Consider the following 12,729-nt stretch of genomic DNA (forward strand, 5'->3'; position numbering starts at 1 on the left):
TATTCCTTTGAAGGAAAATATAAAGCAGCATTTGAAGAACTTGGAGACCATCAAGCAGCAAAGAGCAGTGGGTGACAGCTCACTTGTATGCTACTGCTGCAGCCACTTTGGCTATATGCTGTATAAGCAGAAATTGTCTCTCTTCTCTATGGGTTCCTTTGGAATGGTTCATTTTGTCACTGCCCTGCCTTCCCCTCAGCTGTTTCTCTACAGGTAAAACACAGGTGATTTGCTCCTCTTCTTGAACACTTCAGGATGGAATCTTACTTCTCTGGTTTTTTTTGTGAGCAGTGAATTGTCACAAACAATTTTTTCATCAGCCAGGGGAAGAGAAAGATGTAAAAGTTTTTTCCAAGACTGTGGCCCAACTGTATATGCTGGCACTCAGACACTTACTCTGTGTCTCTGAAGTCCTGAAATAGCCCTGAGCTCTGTACCTTCTCCTCAAACTTACCTCTGATCCAACACAACTATAGAGCAATGAACTTCCCAGCCACTTTGGGATATGGGAGTAATGACCTGCAGCAGCCAGCATCCCTTGCCAAGCAGCCAGTGGCAAGGAAAAGCAGGTCTCAACTTTGTCAGGAATCTCAGCTATTGAGACAAGGAAGACTTGGTGGTGAAATGAGAGACACTGAGTCAATGAAGACGAACAAAGTCACCCTAGGTCAGCCACAGCTTCAGCCCTGTCCTTCCTCACAAACACACAAGGTTTAGACATCTACATAGCTCTCTTGTTAAAATAAAAGTGGTTTATTGGGATAGAGTTTACAGGAAACTGAAATATGCCCTAATAGGCTGGTTATGTGTGCTCTCCAGACCTTGGATAATTAGGATTTCCTAAGAAAGCAAGGCAGCAGGATAATTGCATGACTCTTAATGGGATATTTGCCAAAAAGAATTGACCTTGACTATTTTCTGGAAATGAATTTTCAGTACAGTTTCAAAGTGAAACCAAGTCTATTTGTGTTGATTATGAGTATTAGTCAACACTGATTTTAGAATGGGTAAAAAGCTGTATTTCTTCTCCTACAATTCCCAAACACAGAAGATGAAAAGTTAAAGTCTGAAACAAGAAACAGCCTAAACAAAGAAACAGGTTTCATTTTTAGTGAACAAGATAGTTTATGGATTTATACTTTTAACTTTTGATTATTGGAACTCATTAGTAGTAAGAATACTGTAATTTAACATTGTTGTTTTAAAATAACACTAAAAACTTTTCTTCAGAAAAGACCTTTTTTTTCTGTTTTACCACATCCTACAACTGCAGTGATATTTATTGCACATGATTAATATTGACCAGTTAAGCAAAAGATTTACTGCATGATAAATTAACATACTTACCACAGTAAGAGTATTTTGCCTATGTCCAAGATACCTGAATTAATTCCTGTCCTTTGAGAAACAACATTTTTTAAATTTATTGTACCTGTTGCTTACAGATCAATAAACATTTCATGAATTTATATGATTGCTGATTGTGACAGATACAATTTTAACCACTGTGATAAATATGAAAAATAGTCACCATAAGAAAAATGAAAATGTAATGAAAGGCAGACAGACTTGTAATAAAGGAAGGATAGTAAATGCCAGAAGCATATTCCTATTAGATGCAAAAATAGTGTCATATAAAAGAGACAAAGTTAAATGCTTTACCATTACTGTAATTTCAATTCAGAAAATGAAATGAAATTGCTAACAGCAGCTGCTGCTGGAAGGTAGAAGATAGTTAATTAATTTAAGCTAGGTAATCTTAGAAGCTTACCTGGGGTCCAGTCCTACTCCCACTGAAGTGACAGCAGGATCAAGCCTTAACAAGGTTCCTGATATCAGTATCCTGATATGTTTGCACGGTTCTAAGAAAGCAAATTATGGAAGTCGTTGGAAATTTTAACCTTCTTCAAAGTTTGTGTTCATATCTAACTTGAACATGTAGGTACTATTTGCATTACTGCATTGTTAATTACAACTATGTAAAAGATATTTCCATCAAAAATATATTTATTATAAGCAATATTTTTGACTAAATGTATTTCATCAAATGGCTTTGTTTCCATGGAAATGAATTACTTTTAACAAAATAGAAAGTTCTAAAAGCAGAAAAGCTCTCTCAGATGTCCCTGTATGTCCCATTTCTCCAGAAGCCACACAATTCTCATCAGACTGAATGCAGTTCACCAGTAAAAGATTCTGATGCTCATGGGAAACAGCCCAGACCCCAGCCTGAGGGGATCATGGGCTGAACCACCACACCAGTAATTCCCCGGAGACAGTGTGGTTAGTTTCACAAACAATTTTCCAGATCTTAGGTGGTGTTGCTGTTGCCATAAAATACACTTTAAAATGAGATCTAAAAACAATGGACAGTCCTAGTAACAGGCAGTATTGTTCAAGGGCTGTACACTCAGCAGACGTGAGCTAGACCACATCCTTCTCTATCTCTGCATCAGCTGCCTCATGCTCACAGAAAAGTGATCCATTTCCAACCCTGTGATGTTGTGTTGTGATGAAATGTGATGTCCATATTCATAGCAGAAAGGCATTCATTTCACTGAAGGTAGTTCCACAGAAATGCATTAATCAGCATTCCTACAAAGTGTCCCACCACCAAAACCAAGCAAAGATATGTATACAAAGGAATATACAAAGATATGTATATCAGAAAAAGATTTAGCAATACTTCAATCCTCTTTTCAGGAATGTTTATTCTGTCAAAAAATTGTTGTACTACTGAATATTAGTACTGCAGTAGATAATTTGGGATATGAAATATCTTAGGTTGGTATTTTTTTGCGGGTTTCGGTCAAAGTATTTTGCATTTCTAAAGTTAATTCATTACAGAGAGGAAGTTTGGAAGCAAAAGTTTAAGTGAGTCTATAACTAGTCACAGAAATTTTCATAAAGGTGGAAGGAAGATTTTATTGAAATGTCTTCCAAAAAAAATTAGGTCAGTATTATTTCAAAAACCTTGAGATCTCACTGATTTGTGATAGCTCCACATTGGTCATACTTGGAAAGTACTGATAAATATTTAAAGAAAAATGCTTCAGATGCACTTTACAGAGTGCTGCTACTTGAGCCAAATTAAACAAGAATAAAATTATTTTTAAAAGTATCTCTTACCAACCAAAAAATCAAGGAGACCACCATCCTCCCTGGCATGTTTAGAGAGAGACAGAAGAATCACAGTGAATGCTGCAAAGACTTTTAGCTGTGCCAGAATGAAGTACAGGAATATACTTTGGGTACCTGAGCTTCCATCCTTTCCCCTTTGAGACAACAAATTGTTAGTCTGAAGGCTTTTACTGCTCAAGCTATCAAGTCAGAGGTCAAGCCCTTGGCCATTTAGTACTTCACAAGTCAAAAACACTATGATCAAGAGAATGTCCAACATTAAATACTGAGATTATCACAAAACAGGCTAGGGTCAAGGATGTTGTATTTTCAGTGTTACTGAAAAATTGCTAAGGTATATAAACCAAATGGAAAGTCTTACGTATGTACACATACAGTCCAATAAGCAAGTGATGACACTGATTTCACAATTTTCATATGATATTCCTCACAAATTTCTATTAATTCTCTTCAAATCTTGTCACATATTTACATCCTAGCAAATTTAAAATAGCTATCAGAATATTTTACAATAAATCTTTTACAATAAAATTTTAAAAAATTAATATCGTGCACTTGCTAACCAGGAAATAAGTGCATCACCATGGTAGAAATTACCAACTTTGCACAAGCTGCAGAAGATTTGTTAGAGCATTTTACTGAAGAATATCTCAATAAAGAGACACACTTGCAATAGAGACTGTAATCAACAGTGCCCATTAAATAGAACTGAGCATGTCCAAAACACTGAGCACCAAAAATAATGTTTGATTTTATAAATTCACTTATCACCAACTCTGATTGAGCATCTCCCAGGGAAGTAGCCAGTCATTCCAAAAGCTGTGGAAAACAGCAGTAGTCAGAGTGAGGAAAAAATGAATAAGCTTATGAAATGACAAGCAGTGTGTCACTTGCCAGCATTTGCTAGTTCACAGCATATTTATCACATAAGTACAGCACTCAAGTAAAAGCACAATAGGAACTATATTACAAATTGATATATAAATTATATTACTGATTTATATTTTATTATAGTGTTATATACAAATTTATATTACTTATTTATATTACTTATTAATTATTTATTATGTTCTATTATATTATTATCTCCACATTTATACTAACAAAACAAAAAAATCTGGTCTACATGAACCTTGTACAAAAATGTGATACCTGTATATTTTGACAATGTTTCAATCTTCATCAAGATTTGAAAGGAATTAAATTCCCTTTAAAAACTGGAAGCTGTTCTTACCTTCCACAAGGAAGTAAATCAGACTGAGTCTTCAAATCAGGATAGAAATACTTCATAAAATTGTCCCTCTTGGAGTCTTGGCAGTGGACACTATGGCACTGATGTAGAGAGCTAATCATGGAGTTCCCATCAGAAGCCCTTTTACTTATTTTTGGAAACCTCTCACAAATTATTATTATTACATGGATGCATTTTACTCCTTGATAAAACATTAAAAAAATATTCAGGAGAAAAAACTATGCTGCAACTCATATGACAACCACATATTTGGACAAGACTCTCATGTCATCTGAGCATAAACTTCTCAAATGCACCATTTCCTTCCTTCTCCACAGAGAACAGAGATGCATGAAATGGGGCTCTGACTTAGATGTATTTTGTTTGTTTGCTTGTTTATTATGGCCAGACAGAAGTATCTCATTGGGTCACATGACTTCCACAAACTATTCCACAGTTTGTTTGGGGTTTTTTGGCAGTAGCAATGTAGGAAACAGTTCCAAAAATCACGTACAGAACAGACTAGATAAAACACTGATTTCTTCCGTTGCTGTTTATGGCCAATAGACTGTTTCAAATATGAAAGAAACTATTATACAAAAATCAAATGGAAAGGAAATGTGAAAAGATAAAGAGTGAAGTTTGGTGAAAATACAGATACTGTAGTAAAAGGGTTGAAAGAAAGTATGATTTTGCAATTACATGCGATTACCTGTGCCTATATACATTAAATTACAAAGTTGCTATTTTCTTACTGTTATAAATCAGACAAGACTTATTTATTAGGAATTTCAATTATGCTTTTACACACCTTTAGTCACACATAGATTGTATATTTCTGCTGTACAGCTTTTTGTGATAGATTTTCCATATGAAATAGTCTATTGGTCATGAACTTAATGGAAAATAAAATATCAATGCTTTGTGAATGTATTCATTCTGCCTTGTAATTGTTATTTACAAGCTAGTGATCATTCTCTTACAGACAAAAAAAAAATATAATGGCAAACATTAGATGTGTCACAATTTCTATGCACCTCTCTTTACCACTGTATTCTTCTCTAGTTCAGAATTTAGCAGTTTGAGTAGGGTAGGAGATGTTTCAAATTGTTTTGCCTTACAATTTTTTCATGGCCTTTTATTCTTCAGTCACAAACAACTCTTTAGACTTTTTTTTCCATGCTTAAGCAAATATTAACTTGTCAACTTGTACCTAAATTTCACCAAGCTTTTGCTACTGTGCTTCATTTTAAAGCACTTTGATGAATAAAATCTCCTGGAAAACATGTGTGTCTCCTGGAAAATGAATATTACAAATACAGAGTAATGTGTTCCGACAGTGGATAATGAATAGCTAATAAACGTTATTAAACCAGAAGGATGTCAAAAAGACAGTTTAGCTGTCATTAAAAGGTCACACTCTCTTTCCTTCCTCTGCTGCATACAGCATCCCATAGCCAAAGCATAATTTGGTAACATCATCTTCAGATGTAAAGAGATGCTACTATTAGATTCATTTCTTTGAGAAAATACTGAAATCCTAATGAATGCTAAAGGTTTCTTTGAGTGGTACAGTAATAATCAAGTGTATTTGTGACTGAAAATTAATTATTCTCTGTTTGCAAAGAGAAAATACATTACTATGATTCTTAAATGACCATTTATTTTATATCCACATATATTCCAGGTACCTAAATATGTTTAAGACTGTGAAAGTAAGAAATGTAAGAAAGTAAGAACCTCAGGCCTGAGAGGCTGTAACTGCACAGCCTTCCCCTGTCTGGGAAGAACAACACTTATGAAAAAAAAAGTCAGTGGAATCTTTGGATCCCTTCTATTAGGGTGCTGCTGCCCACTTCTCTTTGCTCACGTAACTGCAACATTTGGCACAGTAAAAATTTCTGATTTATGTGCTTAACAGAGAACTTCAAGAGCACATTTTGTAACACAGGGAAGAACACAACTCAAAAAGCAGTTGTATGCAACACAAAGGGTTTTTCACCTTCTTAGAAACAGCATTCTATTCACCTCATGATTCTATCACTAAGTTTTCATCTTTACCAATATTTCTTAAAAGGTATCTTTCAAGCTAATAATCAAAACTATTTTTATAAAGAAAGCAACAGCTAACAGATTATGTATTGATGTATACTGGCATCATGAAACAGTATTTAGATGATCTACTGCAATACAGGGGAATCTGGGCTAAGGTCCCTTCATAGGGAGATAATGATGGGAGACAAATCTATACCCTCAAAAGACTTCATAGTTGGTGGAATATCAGTTATTTTGGGTGAGGTACCACCAGAGCTGATCCTTTTGGTATGGTGAGCAAAAAGATTTATTCAGCCAGAGGCACAAAGGAAGAGAATTTTAAAGATGTCCCAAAACTTCATCCATTTTACAGCTCTGGGCCTGCTCAGCCTCAAAAGGAGATGGTTGAGAGGGGACCTCATCAATGTCTATCAGTATCTGAGGGCAGGTGTCAGAGGACGTTTCCAGGCTGCTCTCAGTGGTGCCCAGTAATAGGACAAGAGGCAAGGGGCAGAAATTGATGCACAGGAAGTTCCATTTGAATATGAGGAAGAACTTCTTTACTGTGTGAGTGACTGAGCACTGGAACAGATTGCCCAGAGAGGTTGTGGAGTCTCCCTCACTGGAGATACTCAAGAATGGTCTGGACTCATTCTTGTGCAATGTGATCCAGGTTGACCCTGCTTATGTAGATGTCCCGTTGTGGTCCCTTTGAACCTCATCCATTCTATGATTCTGTGATTCCTGTGGGTTGTTTTTATACCTCTTTCCCTGCCCTTTTCTAGCTATTGTCCTAGAAACAGCTTGGAAAACTTTGTTTTGAAAGACTCAGCAGCACCTGCTGCTCTGCCCTGCTCCCACCCTCCCTGTCTGGGGAAAAGATGTCTCATGGACCTGGTCTTTGCATCTTTTCACAGGCACATCCCTCTAATCCACTGCACTAATATGCCCAAAATCTGTTCTGGTTGGAACTGCCCTACCCTGGGACAAGCCCTGTCTAGAAAGGTCCCACTCATCCTGGCACAATGCCATACCTCAGGACTTCTTTGTCACCTGATATTTTAAATCAAACCTATCATCAGAAATATTACTAAAACTAAAAATTACCTCTATCAACTTGTCTCGTATTTGCAGCTATGATATTCAAAAAATCTTAGTAATAATTAATACCACTGACAAAATAACAGAAATAATATTTATACATATATATGCTTAATAGCTTTGAATCATTTCAGATACACATTATCATAGCAAAGCTACATAGAAATCTAGTTTAAATGAAAGAAAAAGAGTACTGTGTAAATTCAGACTGAGGTTATATTTTTTGTCTCATCACTTCACAGATGTCACCAGTAACCAGAATGCATTTCACTAGGTGTACCAAAATCAACAGCTTGGTTTGGACAAAGCATCTATTTGTGAGGCACTGCAACTCAGCAGTGCTGCTCAAAATAGTTATCTGAAAGATGGTGTTATCTCTGTCTCCAGCTGCAGGGCAAAGGATTGATACAAAACAGTTTTGCAAACTAAAGATCACAAAATAACTGCTACACTGAACTCTCCGGACAGCAGCAAGGGTCTACTTGAGCAAGAGATTTGGACTAGGATCAAATCCTAGTAGAAATCTAGAGGCAATAGTTTGGTAAGGGAATAGAATCTAAAACCTGGGAAGCACACAGTGAAAGTACAGAGGCAATGATCCCGTTGCCATGGTGTTCCAGGATGATCCATGGTGATCTCCATGCTGCCAGGGATTGACAGGACAAGTACTGGTCTCTTTAATTTACCAGCAGTGTTTCTAGGGTAGAAGAGTTTTAAATAGTGGTTTGAGCATAGGTCTGAGCATAAGTTTATGTGAGAAGTTGAATCAGATCTCTGCTATTTCAATTTCTTTCCTCTAAGGACAGCACTATGTGCATTTCCCTTTATATTTGCCAAAATCATTCACTTAAAATGGGCCATATGAAGAAGAGGCAAAACCTGGGAAATTTCTCTCTATGAAGCTTATACATTTAAAAAATTGTCTAGGAATTCTATTTTTGTATGAGTGGAAACCTTGAAAACTATCTCAGAGACAAAGGCTGCTGCAGCTTCTTGCATCACATGTAGTCTCAAACACCAGAAGAATCCCAACATTGCTCATTCTCATTTATGAAGTCTGACAGCCTGCCTATTTATTGACAGCCTGTCCATTCAGTTTGAGACAGCTTTTCTGTGGCTTCTTACACTCACTTCTGACCCATCTGGACTTTCAAAGGACCAAGTAAAAGCTCCTGACCAATTCTGACACAGTTTTCAAACCTCAAGGAAGCATTTCTCTGTCTGAAGTCTCCTTCAAAACTGACTTGGAGCTTCCTCAGGAACAAAGCCCACCATTCCCTATCACTCACCAATTCTCAAAGGACTATAACTCAAGGAAGAAAACAGGGAACTCTCCTGAAGTTCATCAGCAATTATCATACAAAAATAGAAATTGTCCAGACTAATAAGTTCCAACAACTGTTCATTGATCTGGCAAGGTTTGAGTGTGAATGAAAACTTCAGTGTTTGCAACTTGAAAGTTTTCAGAGTGATATGTCTCAAGAAATATTAGTTGGGTATATGAATAATTTAAGTCAGAACTTCAAAGCCTCTGTATCTACAGAAACTACTTCAGGAGAGAAGTACTTATGAGACATTTAAATTATTCCTACAGTACAAATGGACAAAATGAAAATAAGAGAAAAAGGTAGAGAAAAAAGAAAGAGGATGGATAAAAGAAGAGATTAATTATAATCTGATTATGAAAGGGACATTATTATTTCTGATTATTATATAGCATGTTATATATAAATAGTGCATTACATAAATATCTGAATTGATACATTAATATACTGCTGTGATAATTTTTCCTCCTGAATATAGTTATGTAAGAATGTTTTACTCTGACCTTGTTGCTAATTACCTAATTCCCCAAGACAGCACTCCAGATGCCTGGGGCAACATGACACGATTCTGGTCTTCACCATGTCTGGAAAAAGGACTGCACTCATTCTCTTAATGTGTTAGACCTATAAAGAGCATCACCAATAAAAAGTACAACAAAACAAGCACAGGGAACTTCTGTGTGATTAATTAGAGTACAGATGTGCTTCATATGGTTCTGTACAGTATGGAGCTGTAAATATTCTGTGCCTTCACATAAAATCTGATCTGCTGCTCAAAGGTGGCTGACAAAGTAAAAAGAAGTGTTGCAGGTTAACAGAATTCAAAATAAAGGTTAAAATAGTGGGATTTTCTGCTCTCTGACTAGAACTGTAACAAAGATCAGAAACTACAGTTGAGCAAACAGTGTAGAAAATAAAACAGGTTTTTTCAACTTGGTTCAAGCTAGCTCATATTAAACATTTTGCATAATACAAAATCTCTTCTGTCCAAAAGATCAGAAAAAGAACAAAAAGCAGAGTGGCATGAAAGTCACATAGGGAAGGTAAATGGTGTAAAGGCAAACCCATTTTCATTCCTATGACCACTTCAATGTATACATCTGGTAACCAATAATTAATTACCTGAGAAGAACTGATGAGCTGAATATGTGTCTTGAATATGCAATACAGTGAATCAGTCAGGCAAAGAATTTTTATTTTTTTTTCCCCAAAGGTGATGGAGACTGCTCATACCAGTGAATAAAACTGCATTTTTTCCATGTTGCACTTACAAAAATTTCTTCAGGGAGATGTATGAGCTTTAATAGTGTTGCAACCATTGTCACACCAACTTAAACAATAGCAATAATATTTTTTTTTTTTTTGCACAGCATCATTGTTTCCTTTTTCTTTTCCAGATTTCATTGCATGACAATATTTCATAGAATCACAGAATCACAAGATAAACTGAGTTGGAAGGATCCCACAAGGATCATCAAGTCCAGCTCCTGGCTCTGCAGAGCACCATTCCCAAGAGTCACACCATATGCCCAAGAGCACTGTCCTAACATGTCTTCAACTCTGTCAGGTTTGGTGCTGTGACCACTTCCCTGGGGATCTTGCTCCAGTGCCCAAACACCCTCTGGGTGAAAAACCTTTTCCTGATATCCAACCTGAACCTCCCCTGACACAACTTCAGGCCATTCCCTCAGGTCCTGTCACTGGGCACCACAAAGAAATCAGTGCCTGCTCCTCATCTTCCCCTCATGAGGATGTTGAAGACCACGATGAGATGTCCCCTCAGCCTCCTCTTCTCCAGGCTAAACAGACCAAATGACTCCAGCCTCTCTTCATACAGCTTTCCCTTCATCCTCTTTGTTTCCCTCCTTTGGATGCTCTCTAAAAGTTTGCCTTTCTTATATCACAGTAACCAGAACTGCACAAAATCAATTCCTTTAGTTCAAAGAGAAAATATTTCAAGAAAGTTTCTTTATCTTCTGCTGCACCACTGTGTTGCCTCAGACGAGGCGTAGCGACCCGGTTGGTGAGCGACACAACAGCTAACTTACAGGCCTGTCGGGCTAATCACACGTGAACACCAATGTGGTGGACGGTGAAGAGCATTTATTTCCAGTAAGCACGGCTTTATATGATCGAGTTATGCTTACGTCATCACCATATCATTATGGGTTAGAGAACTTCGGAGAAAAAGGGGCCCTATCTTCCCGTACATCGCGAGATCTTCCGATTGGCTTTTCCCTATCTAACCACATCATCTCCCCCCCTCTCCATGAACAGAACTTTATAACTGAATGACTTATGTAATTAACAACAAACTGTGAACTTGTTAGTAATGAACATTGAACGTAACCGTGGTGTGTTAGTACTCCAAACTATTAAGCAAACTCAGGTTAACTGTCTTTGTTCTAAATATAAAATGTCAATTTTATCCAAACAGTTTTTAACAAACTGGGCTAACTTACTAAGGAGACAAGGACCAAATATAAGTGCAAACACAACAACTAAAACTGGTCCTGCTAACATGGATATGAGGGTAACAATCCATGGGGACTGGTTGAACATCGAGTCAAACCAGTTTTGGTAAGAATGTTGTCGGCTACGCTGTTTGAGTCTCTGCTGAAGCTCTGACAAAACTCGAGATCTAACCAGGGACCTTTAGATCTTCAGTCTAACGCTCTTCCAACTGAGCTGTTTCGGCTGCCTAATGACACTGGGATGACACATCTAAGTTACACATCAATTATTATCTCACAGACTACTATTTAAAGTTGACTGAAATCAACTGAGGATGGAATGACAAGACCTCAGTTCTGTTGGCACTGCATATAAAGAAGCAAGGTGTTACTTTTGCAGTGCTTGTGAGAAAGCGCTGGAAGCGTTTACAAATAAATTTATCCTGAATTACATACTTTATAACTACATTGATGTGTGACAAAATGGTTGATCATGGAATCCAATTAAAACTGTTCTATATTTTTTCATTAGATAACCAAAAAACTAAAATACAAAATTAAACTAAGTATTGAATGTGGTGGCATAACTTTACAATTTAAATACATCAATCAAGTAAACTTTACATATTTCAGGCGAAGCTAATTATTTTCTTTTAGAAATTATATGATGAAGCATTAATGATACTTCTCCAAAAATGCTTTACAGCATCTAAGACATTGCTCGTAAACAGTTTCAAAGTCCTTTTCATTCCCATAGTATGATCTTCAATAATAAGCTGTTTCTGTGGATCCTAAGTTCCAAGTAGCTCCATTTTGGCCTTGCAGTCTTTAACTTGGTTACTTTTCCTGTTCAAATCTCTTAGATTATTCTCATCCATACAAAGTATATGATCAAAGGTCTAGAAATCCTCTTTAGTAATCTGCCTGTCAATATGGTTCATGGTAATGCCATGCTTCTTCATGCAGTTCTGTCCTCGATAGTCAGGAGGTCTTCCTATTTCATAGGCAGATGTTGCTGCACTGTCTATCCTCCACTTACGTTCAAGCTTCCCATCAGTTACGAGTTTTCTGAAAACTGCTTTGGCTATTGGAGAGCGACAGATGTTTCCCAGGCACACGAACAGCACTGACTTCGACTCTCCCGCTGCCATCTTCGCTCTGAGGACCTCGCTCCTCTCCCCGGCGCCATTTCGCGGCGCGTATGGTGGGGGCCTTTCCCCAACGTCTCCAGGGCCCGCGGAGTCGGGCGCGCCCCGCGGCTCAGTGGCATCGGTACCCTCCGGTGGCAGATTATGTTCCGCGGCCAAACCCGTGTTAGGGCTGGGCAGGTGGGACGGCGACTCGGGTCGGCTGTCATCATTGGATGGCCAGTTAGAATCAGTGGGGCAGTCAGCAAACGTGGTCTGAGTAGCAGCTCCTACCCCCACCCGTGGTGTAACCTTTA

At 37.5% G+C, this 12,729-nt stretch overlaps 1 pseudogene; it reads right to left on the reverse strand.

Moving 5' to 3' along the window:
* Window positions 1-11,960: 11,960 nt before the first annotated feature.
* On the reverse strand, window positions 11,961-12,436 carry LOC102104328 (low molecular weight phosphotyrosine protein phosphatase pseudogene; annotated as a pseudogene).
* Between the last annotated feature and the right edge of the window lie 293 nt (window positions 12,437-12,729).

The sequence above is a fragment of the Pseudopodoces humilis genome, chromosome 5, assembly GCF_049639895.1.
Source record: "Pseudopodoces humilis isolate 2021_Gansu_Grassland_sample_001 chromosome 5, ASM4963989v1, whole genome shotgun sequence".
In the NCBI taxonomy this organism is placed as follows: domain Eukaryota; kingdom Metazoa; phylum Chordata; class Aves; order Passeriformes; family Paridae; genus Pseudopodoces; species Pseudopodoces humilis.